The sequence below is a fragment of the Meleagris gallopavo genome, chromosome 15 (genome assembly GCF_905368555.1).
Source record: "Meleagris gallopavo chromosome 15, MGAL_WU_HG_1.1, whole genome shotgun sequence".
Lineage (NCBI taxonomy): Eukaryota > Metazoa > Chordata > Aves > Galliformes > Phasianidae > Meleagris > Meleagris gallopavo.
The window spans coordinates 10647350-10663003 of NC_139418.1; the positions used below are offsets into that span (position 1 = coordinate 10647350).

The 15654-nt window shown below is 42.5% G+C and overlaps 1 long non-coding RNA gene across 24 annotated transcripts in view; it reads right to left on the minus strand.

Annotated features, from left to right (window-relative positions):
- LOC104913264 (uncharacterized) overlaps positions 1-15654 on the minus strand; it is a 351168-nt gene that overhangs the window by 191125 nt on the left and 144389 nt on the right. For 23 of the 24 annotated variants that reach the window (XR_014886512.1, XR_014886494.1, XR_014886495.1 and 20 more), the window contains one exon: positions 12180-12257. The exons of the other annotated variant lie outside the window; for it this stretch is intronic. This is a non-coding gene — a long non-coding RNA (uncharacterized LOC104913264). The remainder of the gene's footprint in view (positions 1-12179; positions 12258-15654) is intronic. 24 annotated transcript variants of the gene reach the window in all.

Genomic DNA, 15654 nt, shown 5'->3' on the forward strand with positions numbered 1-15654 from the left:
GCAGGCAAGAGAGATCTGAGCTTTATATCTCCAGAAAGGAGAATACACAAATGGCAACACCTTGTTTAAAATCAATATCTTGATGGATATTTTTCTGCTCAGGAATACATACTGAGGAAATGGCAGTATTCCGCAGAGAAGTAAAGCGTATTTGTCATATTTTCTTGCCATGTCACTTTTTCTGCACTGTTTCATTGAGCCCTGTTCCTGAAGGAACAATTGCCTTATTGTCACTCCGAATGTCCCAGGAGCAATGCAACAAAACCAAACAAAGAGGCAGAAGGGGAAAAAAGGATTAAAAAAGTGGAACAACATTTCCAGCGTGAACTGCTAGTTCATATCCAGATCCTTTCCAAAAAGCTCTGGCAAAATCCTGCTCTGCTTTCCCCTTTCAGTATATATGGACTCACTCCCTTGGTTCCTTTCTTTGCTTGGGGCTGCTAGGTTCTGAATCTCTCCATTCAGGGGAAAGAAATAGCAAAATCAGCCCATCCATCTCAAAATCCTTGGCATGTCAAGCACAGCTTTTGGGAGAACTCACATAACTTCCTGCTATCTCTACTTGAAGAGAGAAATCTTTTATAAATGTGGTCCAGGGCACCTCAAAAATTATAGCAGGAATACTAATGAATTCCCCCAAAATCCAGACCAAGAGATTGATTCAGATTTGGCATTAATGTGGCATCACTCTACTTCACCAGTTCGCTGTTTTCCTGGAGAGAAGAAATCCATGTAATTCCCAACATCTGGCACAGACCAGGCTCTGCCAAAAGGCAAGTACCAGAAAAGGCAGGTTGCCACCCAGACCACAGCATGCTAGAACAGCAGGGTAAAGAAGTCCAAATGCAGTTCTTCCAGGCAGACACAAGTGTCCACTTCTGCAGCGATGTATGTGCTCTACACTCACTGTATACCAACTGCAGGACGTGTATTTCATCCTTCAACAGAAACTCAACAACACATGTTCCTTTCTAGCTGGTCAAGAAATGGAAAGCAACCAACAGGAGTGGACACCAAGAGGCCGAAGATAGGCGTCAGGATCTGTGTTTCCAATATCTGTCCACTCACACTATTCTCCACAACTTGAGATGAACCAGAGCAGGAAATTCTAATTCAGACACTGTAAGGCCTTTCATTAATAGTGTGATAAAAAAGCAAGATGCTGGATTTAAATTTCCATATTAAAACCAGCAAAAATTGGATTCAGGAAGAAGAGCATCCAAAGGCACTGACTACAGCAAAGCCTTGGCAGTCAGTTGGAAACATAGAGCAATGAATTGCAGAGTTTCACAGCACATGGGTTTGTAACACAAAGAGCTGCTGGCGTTGCAGATCGCATCTGGGCACACACATGGAGCCACTAGCAACAAATTCTTGGGGAGTAGGGTAAGGGGGTTTTGCTGCTTAAAGCTGCTACTTGGCAGTGCTGATTCTTTCCTGCTCTGTAGTACTCAGCTCAGTCCTCTCACGGAAGCTTCCTATGTTATTAAAAGCAATCATATTAATCAAGCTATTCTATCAGTTTTAAGCGAATAATGTTTGAGTATCCACATCCTGGCTTCCACAGACCTCATCACAATCACATTTGCACTGACATAACTTTAGAAGTTACCTGTTTCCAGCTGAGGCACAGGGGCGCACGATGCCAAAACTTGGAGTCCGTTGCAAAACAAAACACCGGGGAGCTTAAAATACCATAATATTTCTCAGACAGCTAGTAGAGACCCTGAGAAAATTATCTTGCCTGATACCCATCTCCATGTCAGAGATATTTCTCCCTGGGATGAGGAGATTGGGTTGACCGTAGCACCAAGAAGTTATATGCATGCATTCAGAGCAGTGGTTTGGATACAGTTCAGTGTTTTTGTATCAGGCTCCCTGCTAGATTCTACACACATTTAAGTGAATTACTATATAGTCCCTTTATTTTCTGTTTATTTTTCCATTCTAGAAAATGCTCATTGTTACTGGCTTTTTAAGCTGAGGCTCAAGATCACATTTGATTGCACAGGACAAACCATTTTACGTGGTAGAGCTTAAGGATGGAAAAAATGAAAATTATGTAATTTAATAAAGAACCACAACAATGGAGTGCAATCTTCCTGCCTATTATTGACAGTGATCATCTCCGGCTGCCAGCACTGCTGGCTGTGAGGATTCAAGATTTTCTGTGTGCCAGCACAGACCTCACTCTATTTCCAGGCTTTCCAGTGCAAACAGAACACAGGCTGCTTTGCATTACGGGGAGGCCTGTCCATTACTTTTCTATGAAAGAGTTTCACAGATTTTTACAACTTGGTATGTGCATTCAGGCATGCGGCATCTTTCCCAAAGTATTTTGTTGACCTTGGTTCCAAACACCTGGACAAAGACAGGGATTTGGCTGCACAAAGAGCACCTCATGCACTTGATGCAATTTGTCTTTCAGATCCAGGAGTATGGCCTATGCTCATAGTTAGCTGGCATTTGATAGATAAGTCTTTGATCATGAGGAAGCTCAAAATTTTCAAATTAATTAGGGTATATTGAGCTTGATAAAGATGAAACTGTTTATGACACAATCAAGACTCTGATATGGAGGCAAGCTGCCATCTCTCTCACTGCTTCTGCAAGAAGGTCAGTTACTCATGTCCAGATGATCAGGATGGCCTCAAGAGAAGGAGAGGAAGCTTACATAAAGGGATATGGGAAAATCAATTCTAATAAAATAAGCTACAGCCCAAACCTCCATCAGAAATTCCAGTGAAACTCAAATCACCAAACCCCTCCAAGAAATCAGTCTGGAGATTCAAGTAAATCAGACTGCCTAAGCTATAGATTCACTTTCTTCTTGTAAAACATCTGTGGATGCTTCTCACATCCTGGCCCTTCCACCCACTCCTACATTCCAGCACCAAAAACATACAAATGAGATCGGCTCTGAGGAGGCTGGCGAGCACTAATGCTTGAGTGCCAGGTATGTGCAGCTGTATGCTTGATTGCTAATCCATCTGCAGGGCTCAGCAAGGGCCACTTTTGTGTGAGCCTCAAGTAAAGATGGGAAAATGGGTTGGAGTAAGTAATACGAAAGCTCTTGGCCTTTTGCCTCTTCTGAAAGCCGAACTGGAAACAAAAGTTTTTTCCAGGTTCTCAAATGCTCCATCAGTGCCACCCATTTGCTTGTGATGCCTTTCCATGTCCAAATTCCATTGGGTAGAACACCCAATGAACAGGTCCTAGGACACTGAGAGAGCAGCTTTCCTCCATGCCCTCCCAGGCTGGCAGGAAATGGAGGCTTAAAAAAACTTTTGGGAAACATGAAACCAAAGATTTTGCATCAGAAATGTTCTTTGAGCACAGGTAGATATTCAGCATCGAGGAAAGTGAGGAAACAAGGTGTATACTGTGGAGCTAAACTATACATCTAAAAGACTGGATGCACCAAGAGTAGATGAACAGATTTAACAGAATATGCTAAAGAAACTCTTAATTCATCTGAAGAGCCCTTCTTGCTTCTCAACTGGTTTGCGTTCTGGCTCTGCTTCATTTTCTTCTCTCAGTGTGCCAGGGGTGTTACCAAGCAACATGGTAATACTTGGCCCAAGTTCTAAACCATAGATTTTTGTAAACATCAGTGAATAAAATTATTTCATATCCTGCCTGACCATTGTCATAAATCTCTGGGCACATGCTAGGGAATGCCAACCCCATACAACTTACATGCAGAGAAGAACAAAGCTCATTTCTGATTGCTTTATGTTACCATTTCGTGCCATATGAGCATTGCAAAATTAAGGCTTTTCAAAATTGTTTGGTAGAAAGTGAGATACGGTCACAGACACTCAACCTGACTGAGGGTGAAGCATCCAGGAGAGTGATGAAACCCAAGTTTCCACACTGCCTGAGTTGGAAAGGGACTGTGGACCACAGTTCTGCCTCCTCCTAGGGATGAGATACCCCCGTTAGCAGATGGGACACTGTTAACCCATCACATCCCTTTTGCTGGGACTGAGACTAAAAACCCAGCTCCCACCTTGGCAGCAGGATTCCCCTTGCCCTCTTGCTAAACTGGCTGTAGAGCCTTGATCTGGTCATCTCAGCCCTCAAAAAACAAAGAGCCTTTCTCAGGACTCACTTTCTGACTTCTTGATGCAAACAGAAATGCAGGGAGCGTGGCCCTGTCCCCATCACCCTGCCTGCAGCCCATGTGGAGCGCAGAGCCATTCTGTGCCCATGCTCCGCTCGGGCTGCCAAAAGGGCACCTCCAGAGAGCCGGCTTAGCAGCCTCCCTCCCAGAAAGAGACATCTCCGGGAAGAAATGGATCCGTCACAAGGCGCTTAGCGGGATGAGCCACCCCCCGCCCCAAATCCCAGGATTTGCAATTTGCGCTGCTGCGGAGCTGTGGGAGGGCGCTGGGCTCGCTCTCCCTTTCCATTTGACTCAGCCTTCTCATAGCAGGGATTATCCTCGTCTATCAAAGGGAAAGCTGCAGAGCAGACGTCCGCCCATTCTTCCTGCGCACTGAGCCTGACAGCCGGCTTTTCAGCCCCGCTCACATTACCAGCTGCCCTACAATGAGGGAGCTAAACTCCACACAAGGCCCACATGGAGCTCCAGAAGGAGCTGGGGGGCTGAGGGGTGCGGAGGGGAGAGGGGGTTGAGTGGCGGGAGGAAGAGGAACAACTCATGCAGATGAGGGAGAGTTAATCCTATTTAGCACATGTATATTATCAATGAGTGTGTGTGGTGGGGAAAGGCAGGGGGGGAACCCCCCACTGCAGGCAGGCGGAGGCAGACAAAAAGGTCATTCATGTGTGGCTCACAGAATTAAGAAGGTACCACAATCTGCTGCTGGTTTGGCTCCAAATGCTTCTTATTCAAGTTAGAGCCCCTTCCCCCACCGAGCCTTCCTCGCTAGCCTGTCCCTGCCTCTCTGAGCCCCATCCAAGTTTTTCTTTCCTGCTCCTCTGTTGGCACAGTGTGAGGAGCAGCAGCATTTCAGGGCCAGGCACCCCAGGTCCCAGGCCTCAGGGTTTCAACCTATATTAAGATCCAGGTTTCAGAAGTGTGAAATCAACACAGTGCAAGCATTATAGAAAAAGGGGCTGAGTACCCACCTTTCTAAGGCTCTGGACCCACAGTTGAGCAGAGCATCCAAAACACTGAGCCCTTCAGAAATTTCATCTATGGCGTCTAAAATGAAATACCACCCCAAGATCTCAGGAATATCTTGGCAGAGTGATTTGACTTTGGGTCATTATTAGCTGTGGCTTTGCAGTAAAACTGAATGTGCAAAGATCGTTTGTCCAAATATATCTCAGGAGCAAGGCACCAGGTGACTTCTTGCATCCTTCTGTCTTGGCTGCAAAGCATGCCTATCCCTTCCCATGCAAAGTTCGTGCTTCCTTAAAAGCAGATGAGAAGGAATCCAAAACTCAGCATTCTTTTAAATAACAGCACAGGGATGAAAGACAAGGGCTGGAGTCAGTCATTTGAAATGCATAAGAAATCTCAGGCTTGAATCTACAGGCTGTCCCTTTAGAGAAAAAGTGAAATGTATTTTGGACAAACCACTTGACTGCTAATGAACCACAAACACAAACATTGCTCCTTGATTTGCATTCAGTGCCAGAGGAGACCCACACTCCCTCTAATGAGCACTGCCAGCCACCTTTCCCAGGGAGAACTCCCCAGCCACCAAGAAGAAAACGGCAATTCCTCTGGGGCCCCAGCACTGGCTAACACCAGGCGCTGGATGGCTGCTTGTGCTGTGCCGCACAGCTCCTGCCTCACCCCAGTAATCTTGCCTTCTCCACAGGAACCAGGGATAGAGGAGCTCTCTCCTCTCCTACTGTACATGCTCATAGGTTTTAATCCAATTAAACCGTTCTCTCTCTTTGACAGATTCCCTTTTTTCTTCATTTGCTTTCAATAAAGAAGCATCATTTGCTTGGGAGCATTCCAGGGTTGCAACAACAGGCCCTTCACTTACATGTGTCGCTTACAAGTGGAAAACTGCAAACGAAGCTTGAGGTTTATTTTAGAAGGAGGGTGGAAATGGCCCTGTTATTTAATAGAGTTGATTTTAATGCTTTTAAAACCTTATTAAGCAAATTAAATTTCAAGAGACATCTCATTCTTTTATTCTGGGAAGTCCCTTTCTCGTCCCTTCCTTGTACCAAATTGGTATGTCAGCATAGGCGTGGCCACTGCCTGGCTCCTACCGGCCCATAAAGCATCGATTTTGACACTTAACAGAATTAGAAGTGCCAGCCATCCAAACCTTGATGGCTTTTCACAGGGAATGAGCACTAACCTCCATTAGGAGGCTTCCTCTTATCACATAGATCCTCTTATAATTCAATTTGCAGTGAAATTCCCCCACCATCTCCCCAAACCTTGCCAGCTGCCAGACCCACTCCTCTACCGCCAACACTTACTCTTCAATCAAGAAAGCCTATATCCAATCCTTTCCGTAATTTATAAAATCATCTTATAGCAGCTTCCCTCTGCTGGAAGGAAGCCACAGTCAATAGGTGAATCAAGTCTGTGCCTTGTACCCCTGAGTTAATAAATGTTGAGAAGAGGGTGAGACAAAGTCCTTTGTAAATATGTATGGTGCCAACATAATAAACTTAATATTATAAACTTAGTATCATAATGCATAGCCCTGAAGTTCCTTGTAGAAACGTGGCTGACACCAAAGACAGCACTGAAAAACTCAAATGCTGTTGGTTTGTGAATCCTCCAGCCCTCAAGCAAATAACTATCTGTGCAGAAACAAAATAAGGGAAATACAACTCAAAGATAAGTGAAACAGCTCTTAATATGAGGCAGTTCACTACCTGGGTTTGATCCAAAAATTCGTCAAGTTCTTCATTTAACTACAGGAGGTGGTTGGATTGGGTCCCACTTGGCTGATGTGCCAGGGGCAGGAACGTGCAAGTCTGTGTCATTCTCCTCCTTTCAAATGCTCTCAGACTCGTACGGTATTTTAAGAATCACGCAAGGACTTGATGGGGTAGCAGGAAATATCCTTTGGGCTGCCGTGCCAGAAAGTAGGAACAGATCTGTTGTAAGTAGGCAGCTCTTCTCCATTTTACAGTAACCGAGATCCCCATTCAGCTGCAGCAGGGAATGTGTGCACAGGATTAAAAATTATCCATGATTACAATTTAGAGTATTATAAACCACTCAGCACCTGGAGTCCTGGCGAGGTGATATTTAAAGATTAATAAAATAAGCATCTGAAAATCCACTTCCCGTTTGGTTATTTGCCAGGATCACAGTCCAGAATATAGCATTTTCTGTGCAAGAACTGGTAAGCTGATTAACAGCTAAAGGAGAGCACTCTTCTGCAGCTCCTCTGGCATATTCACTAAATAGCCTATCATCATCGTGAACAAGGGAAGCCCATCCTGAGCCTGTGTCTTAATAGCTTGTCAGTCTGTATCTTAAGAGCTTCATAGTCAGTCCTGGGCTGTTAAGTGAAGGAGACACTGCTGTTTAGGTATTTGGCCACAATGACTTTCCATAACTTTTGCATCAGTTCCACTAAAATCTGAGGACTTTTATCTGATGACAGGTGAACATTCATTAAATATAATAATATTTTTTTTCTGAATATGTTTTGAGCTTTGCTCCCTGAACATCTGCATTTAATTCCTCCCCACTCAAATAGTCTGCTTTGGTCTGATGTTCATGATTCACTTCAGAGTTCACTAAAATTAGTGTCTTTCTACTGGCCTCAATGGGTTGCAACTTGCATCCCAATTCTCTTCTTCGACACCAAAGCTTACTGAAGTGAATTAAGCAATTCCCATTGACACCAATGATCTCCGAACCATGTTCTTTTATTTCCAGCTTTATCTTTAAAACCATCAAAAGAAAATTAAATCAAAACCAGGTAGATGGCACATGTTAACCTGTACATGTTGCTGCACATGTCCCATAGTGCATTTTTTGCTTCTGCAGTCTATTTCATTATTTCCACACGTATGGGATTTGACATTTCTGCAAAATTTACCCATGCAACTTCTCAGAGCACAGACAATTGTTGCAAATGATGCATTAACAGTATATGCTTTCACTGTCTCCAGCTCTGTTCCTCCCCTGAGATTAGAAATGGGACTTTGGTGGACACACCAAACAAAAATAGGAAAGGCTCCTCCCTCCCCATCCACCCCTTTCATAGCTGCGTATTGAATGGATGCATAGGAACGGGGGGAGGGGGCTCCAACCTGAATTATTTACCATATATTTTCCTTTATAACTCTGCATAACAGAGTTCCCCTAAAATAAATTCATTGAGGAGATGATTTTGAAAACAATTCATTCCCTGTTTTTTTGTTTGTTTGTTTGCACAATAGTTCCACATACTAAAACAATAAATGTAAATTCAGGGTAACCTGTCATAATTTTGCTTTAAAGTGTTATTTGTACCATTGGCGTGAGATGAACACGTACAAGACACAAATAGAGCCGGCAGAGGCGAGAGCACAGCACACTGCTCCAATAGGAGAGGTTTATCGCAGTGCCTGTCAATGGAACGCACTGGAGAAGGAAAAGCATTCTTGTTTCACCTTGCTTCTCTCAGAGCTTGCAGGCCAGATCCTATTCTTGCTTTCCCCTGGCCAGCCCTCATCAGCTCTTTCTAGGAGGGACTTGAGATTAATGCCCATGGAACAGAGCAGATTTAAGAATTACTTTATTTCTGTGGAAAGGTCTTGCTGTTACTTTAAAATATGCCCTTCTCTTTTTGTCTGACATTGCAATTAATCAAGTCTCCCACCCACTCAGAGCCTGTCTTCAGAGTTTCTCCAGCTCTCACATTCTTTTATAAAGGAGGCTTCGGAGCCTGCCAGAATTTATGGAGGGAAGTCACATCGGTGCAGCCAGGAACCCACAAATGAGGTTCAGCTTTTCTTACAGCACATCTCCCTCTCACCCCCATCACAAGGGACCAAGGACTGGTCCCTCTCCCCAACCATCATCTGCTCCTCTGTCCGTAGGGCTGCAGAGGCTCTCTCACTGCGCTGGGTCTGCGCTGTGCCAAAGAGGAAGCAGGCGTATTGAACGTGGCAGGTTTGAGGAATCTCAGTGCTCCAATTAGCATAATTAACTTAGAGAGCGAGCCTAACACACGGCTCCCTGCAACCCGATGCCTCCAAGCCAATCAGCCTCACACACTCTCCCCAGCCCCCAAATCTGAGGAGACCCAGGAGGACCTGGCTGGTTCTGGGGAGGGGGCCCAAGCTGGGGGAGAAGAGAGCAGCGATCTCAAAGTTCTGCTAGCAGCAAAAGTACTTTCCATGAACAGAAGTAATTTAGCCCTTCGTTATATAACATTACTCCATTTGGCTCGGAATTTTGGATCCAGACTGCCTTACAATAGCCAGCTTCACTATCAGTGAGCCCAGGTCAAAATCTGGGTGCAGAGTTAATCATTCCCAGCTGCTGTGCTGTATTTGGGCCCAAGGTCTGGTTCAGATTCGTCACTGAACAGTCCTGTGCACGCATGAAGCCACGACTAGATGCTGTGAGCTGCACCATGGATGTGCAAGGCTCATCACGAGGAGGAATATTTTATTCAGCACATGTTAGGAAATGGGAATCTCTGAAGAACAATGTAAATGTTATACCTTCTAACTGTAAGCTTTAAAAATAGGTCTGGTTATTTGTTTTTTTGGCAAAACATGTCTGTTTTTCCTTTGTCAGTAGGTGTAAGTTGATTTCTGGAGCCAAAACCACCTCTTTTTGGCTAAATACCTGTTTCTTTTTTCTTTTAGCAGCGTACCCTGGAGGAGCATAACTGAACTGACATAAATTATATGCAGAGGAACTGGGAGTTTAATGAATAGAAGACTCATGGAATTCACTTGATGTTGGCACATTAACACACTTTTTCCTGTGCACTGAAATAAGTTTTGTAGTTCTCCCACATAAAGTGAGATGAGAAAAAAAAAAAGAAAGAACTTTCAAGACTCAGACCTTAGGGTTATATGAGAAATTTGATCATTCTGCTCCCTGTGAAATAACATTCAAATGAACCGAGCCCAGACACAGCAGGACACCACTGAGGTGGACTGTAGAAGTCTTCATGTCATGTTTGGTAATAAAATGTTGGTAAACAAATAAATTCATGATAGATTTGACTTGAAATAAAAAGCACAAGTGCCAACAACCTGGCTCTCCCAGTCACTGTTCAAATGACAAACTCAAGCCCCAGACTGGCAGCTGGGACAAAGCAAATAGTAGAACAGGCACCAATGGGGAGTATCTACACTCTCAGAAATAGCGTACATTTCTGCACGTCCACTAGTTTATTTTTTCTAGAACTGCATACTGGCAACTGAAAGTCTTTTAAAACAGAATCTAGGTGCAGAAATAAATGTGTGCTGACTTGTTTTGATGTTGTTCCAGCATTATAGGAAACATTTGTTTATCAGGTTTGATTAAGGTTATACAATCCAAGTTCTGCAAGTCAGGAGTGTGTTGTACACATCACTCGATAAGAGAGAAGGATGAGTTATGTAAACACCTCACAACATATGAGGGAGATTTACTTTAATTGTTTACGTGCCTTTGTGGGAAGATTATAATCATGTTGTTTCATCAAACAACACAGTTGTACAAGTTCTGTGAGACAAATTGCCTTTTGCTCTATTCACTTGCAAAGGTCATCCTGTTACCGCTGATTAGCACCAGACAGCCAGTCATACTTTGGCAAAAAGTGAATTCATTCATAACAGGAATGCAGAGTCTTTCTCAGAATAGGTTTCCCAGTGACTGACTTGGCACAGACACAATGTAGGAACCGCTTCTGCCCAATATCAAACATTCACCTTCTGACAGTTCCAGAGGACATCTATCCTTCACAGCAGTGCTGAGCACCACTAGCTCAAGCATTTGCCTGCATCAGAACCACAAATAGATACGTAAAGTTGAAACATGGGTAAACGCTTTCCATATATTGGTAACCTATAGAGCAACCAACCTCATCGTTAACTAATTCCCAAAAGTACTGTTGAAGTTACAGAAAATCTAGCAGCAGAGAAAGCTGAAGTTCTGCTCTAGGTCTGTCCTAGAGCTGGAGGAACCTCGTCCCAATTCCTCCTCTTGCACCCCCACCTCACTTCATTATAGGCAGCCCAAGGAGCTGTCATGGACTCTCTTAATACATACACACATCACTCCCCAGAGCTTGGTAACTATCTTGCTTTGTCTCTTTGATAGGCATGCAGGAAACAAATGAGAAGGAGAGGATCTCTGAAGAGTCCATTAACGTTGTTAGGGTTAGATGCGTTGACAATAAATCGATTCTTTTTGACATGACTGTCGCAGTAATGAAGGTACATTTCTGGATAACTCTTCTGAATGTAAGATAAGATATGGTTGGCCCATGTCTTTCTGACATATGTCCAGCGTATCAAAGGGTGGCATAAGAAAAGGTTGTTTTGTTGACGCAATAATTAGAGATAAAGTTTAAGATTAATGACGATGGGTGTTTTTGTCTGTCTGATTTTTGAGGGATAGAGGTCATTGACTCTTGGGGGTGGCAGAATTAGTACCCTACCTCTAAAAAGCAAGTGAACACTCTACAAGACTGGTATTGAAAGGTCCCTCTTTCCTCTAGAGATGAAAATAAATGCAGTCAAAGGAAAAAACATGCCTAAACTTGAATGTCACGCTACATTTCTCCACTGTTTCTGAGGTTCTGGCATTTGGAGGGACCTTTTAAGGCTCCTTTCTTTGATACATAAAAGAAATTTCTAGTATAGCAAAGATATGTATATGAGGGTCAAAGTGTCAAGAGGGGGGAAAAAAACCAACATAGCAAGTACCAGGGAAAGCCAGAGCTGCATCATGCAGCAGTAGGGATAAGCCATATCCTGCTGATGATCTGATGCTGTCAACCATCCAAAGGATGGGTGTTAATTTGAGGATCTTTTCCTTCCCTAAATATACATGGGTCTGTCACCTTTCTTTTGCATTCTGCTCTGGGATCCTTCTTGCTGTATGAACTGGCGCACAGCCCAGGGCTGTCCCAGCTCATGGGATCCAGACATCAGCACTGTCCCAAGTGCTGTGGCCCACCATCCTTTGGCTGGATATAGGGATGCCAAGACAACATTTATAGATCTCCCTTGGCAATATTAGGCTCTTGTTTGCTGATATATAAAGCTGAAGTAATACTCACATTCACTACAGCACAAAGCTTTAGTCCGTCCTTTTTCTTAGGTGAAATATTCAATAAATGTTTGGTGAGACATCAAATCTACAGAGAAAGGACATCATTACTTTGAATCACCTTGAAGATATGCATAATTGTACTGTTAGAATCAATAACAGAATCCTTGGTAGTAATAAAATATGTTTTTTCTGCTTCAGAGTATTGTTTCATCTATGGAGAGAATTAACTTTTAATTACTTTGAGAATAAAGGAAGAAACAAACAATTAGCTAAGTAAATTGAAGGCAGTTAAGTGATGAAGTCATGCAAAACATATTTTGACTGGAGATAGGTAAAAGCCAAATGTCTGAAGATTAACACTTCGGAATGTTGGGATAAGTTCAGGATGAAATCCCAAGACCCAAATTAGCCACTGATGTTTTGCTTTTGCACCTAACCTAAAATGGGAAAAGGACCAACAGCTTATTAAAGCAACAATTATTTGTGATGCTTTTGGAAACTGAGAGAATGGATCAGATGTTTGCTGCTGTGAAGCCAAAAATCAACAGAAATAATGTTTGCTAGTTTTCAGCTTCAAAACCCAAACTTAGTCCAAGCCTGGACTCCCAAAAACATCAATCTTTGTCTACCAGAAACCATGAAATCCTTCTGGAAATTCAATTCTCTGTTGAAAAGGTCAAATTTTGAACCTCTTGACTCTAACACTCATGTTTCCAAGTTAACTTAATAGCACTATAAGTGATTTAAACAAATCTAAAAAGAAGACTGAAAAAATATCATGGTCTTTCATCCAAAACTTTTCACATAGAAATATCTGGAGTTATTTTTTAAGGCTTTTACTTTTTTTGCTCTTTTTCACTACGTTTTACCACTGAGTGTGATGAAATGAGTGACAATTCCACAATTTTTTCCTCTATGGTTTAACTACCTTTTTTTCCTAGCTTTCGTTTCACTGCTTTTCTGTTTGTGTACAATTGAAGAGTTATGGAAAAAAAAAAAGAAAAAAGATAGAGAGGGACCATTCCTAAACAAAACAGATACTACTGCATTTTCCAGTTGCTTCTTCTAAATGGAGTAAAAGAGGAAAGAAAGGAAAGAAGTATCTGAAGTGAAGCATCAGCACATAAACTATTAAGAAATTGAAACTGCTGGTTTTAACTGTCAAAACCCCATGGATCCCCCAATTTTTGCTTGCAGCCCAATACAGAAATTACATGTTTTTACAATTAAAAGCCCTTCAGACTTTGGCTGGAACATTTGGGTTTTGATCTCTTTACTCGGACATCCAGTAGAGAAGCCCATCTCACCAGTCTCCTAAAAATACCATCAATTTCCACTGATGCATTCCCCCATTAGCCTGCTGCCAAGACACATGCCAGCAGTAAATTCATACGTTTCTACAGGAGGAATTGCCACTCACATTGGTATAACAATAGCTATGTCCTAGAACATAACTGCTTTCCTTTCAGCTTTTAGACTGGAGATTCATTTAATACAGCTAGCACTAATTAAGTAAACAAATAAATAACAGCCCAGAGAACCTCCATTTTAAAGGAATCGAATGCTATTCTAATGACAACAAACCTCTAAAGCCATTCAGCAAAATGCTTCTCTTACCTCTGAAGACAGCCCATCACATAGCACACTCAAAAGAGAAATTGGGTTTAAGAAATTTATAAAAGGTATTGAATGCCTCCCCTTGTCTCAGCACCGATATGAGGCAACTGTGGGTCACAGTGCCCATCCTGTATTTCCATTTCCATTTAAAAAATAGGTTTTTTTCCTCTATTTACAATGAAGCATAAATGGTTGCTCTCACTCCTTTCTGGCTATGTCAGCTCCAGACCTGACCTGTTGTCTCTCCTTTTTTATTGCTAACCCCACAAAGGTTCAACTTTCCCTCTTTTTCCATCTTTTCCCATGATTTGTTTGTTTAATTTTGTTTGTGTACTGGAGGAAATATTCCTCTTTTCTGAAACTGCAGTGGGCTGACATTGGCAGCCTTTTTCCCTGCCGTTTGGAGCACAGTTTCAGAATCACGATGGTGAATTCTCAGGCAGGAACACACAGAACAAAGCAGACTCAGCTTTAAGCAGGTCCAGTTATAAGGACACCACAAGTATCTGCAAAGGCAGCCTTTCTGGAAAGGTGAAATTAAACAAGACTTAAAAGCAAACAGAAACGTAGAGCTGTGTGATATCTCTAAAATCTCAGAAGTTGTTCTCACTGGAATTTGGCCTAAACTACAAAAATAGATTAATATTAGCCTGTTCAAACAGATTTTCAGTCAAGATCTGTCAGAATCAACTAGAAGAAAAATCCAAATTGTTATTCATTTATTTCTGAGTTTCAACTCAAACCTGAAGCCATAAGGATGGGTTCTGGCCCAAGTTCTCCCAATTCATGGAAGGGGTGGGTGGTTTCCAGCCTCATACTGACATCCAGCCCCCCCTTCTCTCATCTTCCTGGGGAACTGAAGTTTTTCTTTGGGTCCACCTCTCTGTCTGTCAGTTTGCAGATGACACTGTTGATCTATGAGATGAAGAACTGGGATTATAAACTGATATATAAAGCCAGTGCTGAGTAGACAAGCAAAATGAAATCATAGCTGCCTGACTCATATATACACTAAAAGGCCTTGGGAAAAAAAATAAAAATCAATTAATCAATTTGTTTGTGGAGGCAACTTAGCAACAGGGAGCACATAGAGCTGATTGGTTGGGTCTGTTAATAAGCAAGTTGAATTGCAGATAGTTCCATCAACTGATTTCAAATTTTGGGGTATTGATTTTTGTTAAGGAGATTCATTTCAGCTGACCCTCCTCCCATAGAAAGGACCTCACTTCCATTCTGTCAAAGCAGTAACATGGTGTGAGTAGGAGTCCCCATGTTCCCATCTCAAGGAGATTTTGGTATACCCACAGTTGTTCAGTCTACTAAGCAGAAGTCTTACTCAGTGCTTGGCTGCTGCCTGGGTTTTCTGAAGGCACTTTAAGAAACAGTGTTCAGGAGATGTTAAACAGCAACATATTTTAAAGTAGCTGTAATATTTGCAATGTACATATTCTCTGTAAAATAGTAAGCTCTGCTCAAAACATGCACCAAAAAAAAAAAAGAAAGAAAAAAGAATAGTTTAGGCTTTAAATGCCTAATAACACGCAATGAAAAATAATTAAAAAGAGAAATATATAAATACTATCCTGTGGTTTCTGTAGTTTTATTTAATATTTTTGATTATATTTTTAGAGGGACCTTTGTTGCCTATGATGTCCAGGTGTTTGTACAGTTCCTGTGCTGAATGGTGTTGCTACAAGCGGCAGGGGGCATCACAGCCCATAACCTCTTGACCTGCAGAGGTTGGCCCCAAGGAAACCTGTGCATCTGCATACCTGCACCTGGGAACATCTGGCTGTCAGTGTCACCATTGCCCTGTCCTTGTTCTGTCGGCCAAAGATATTGTTTCCTTCCTTCTGCCATCACGA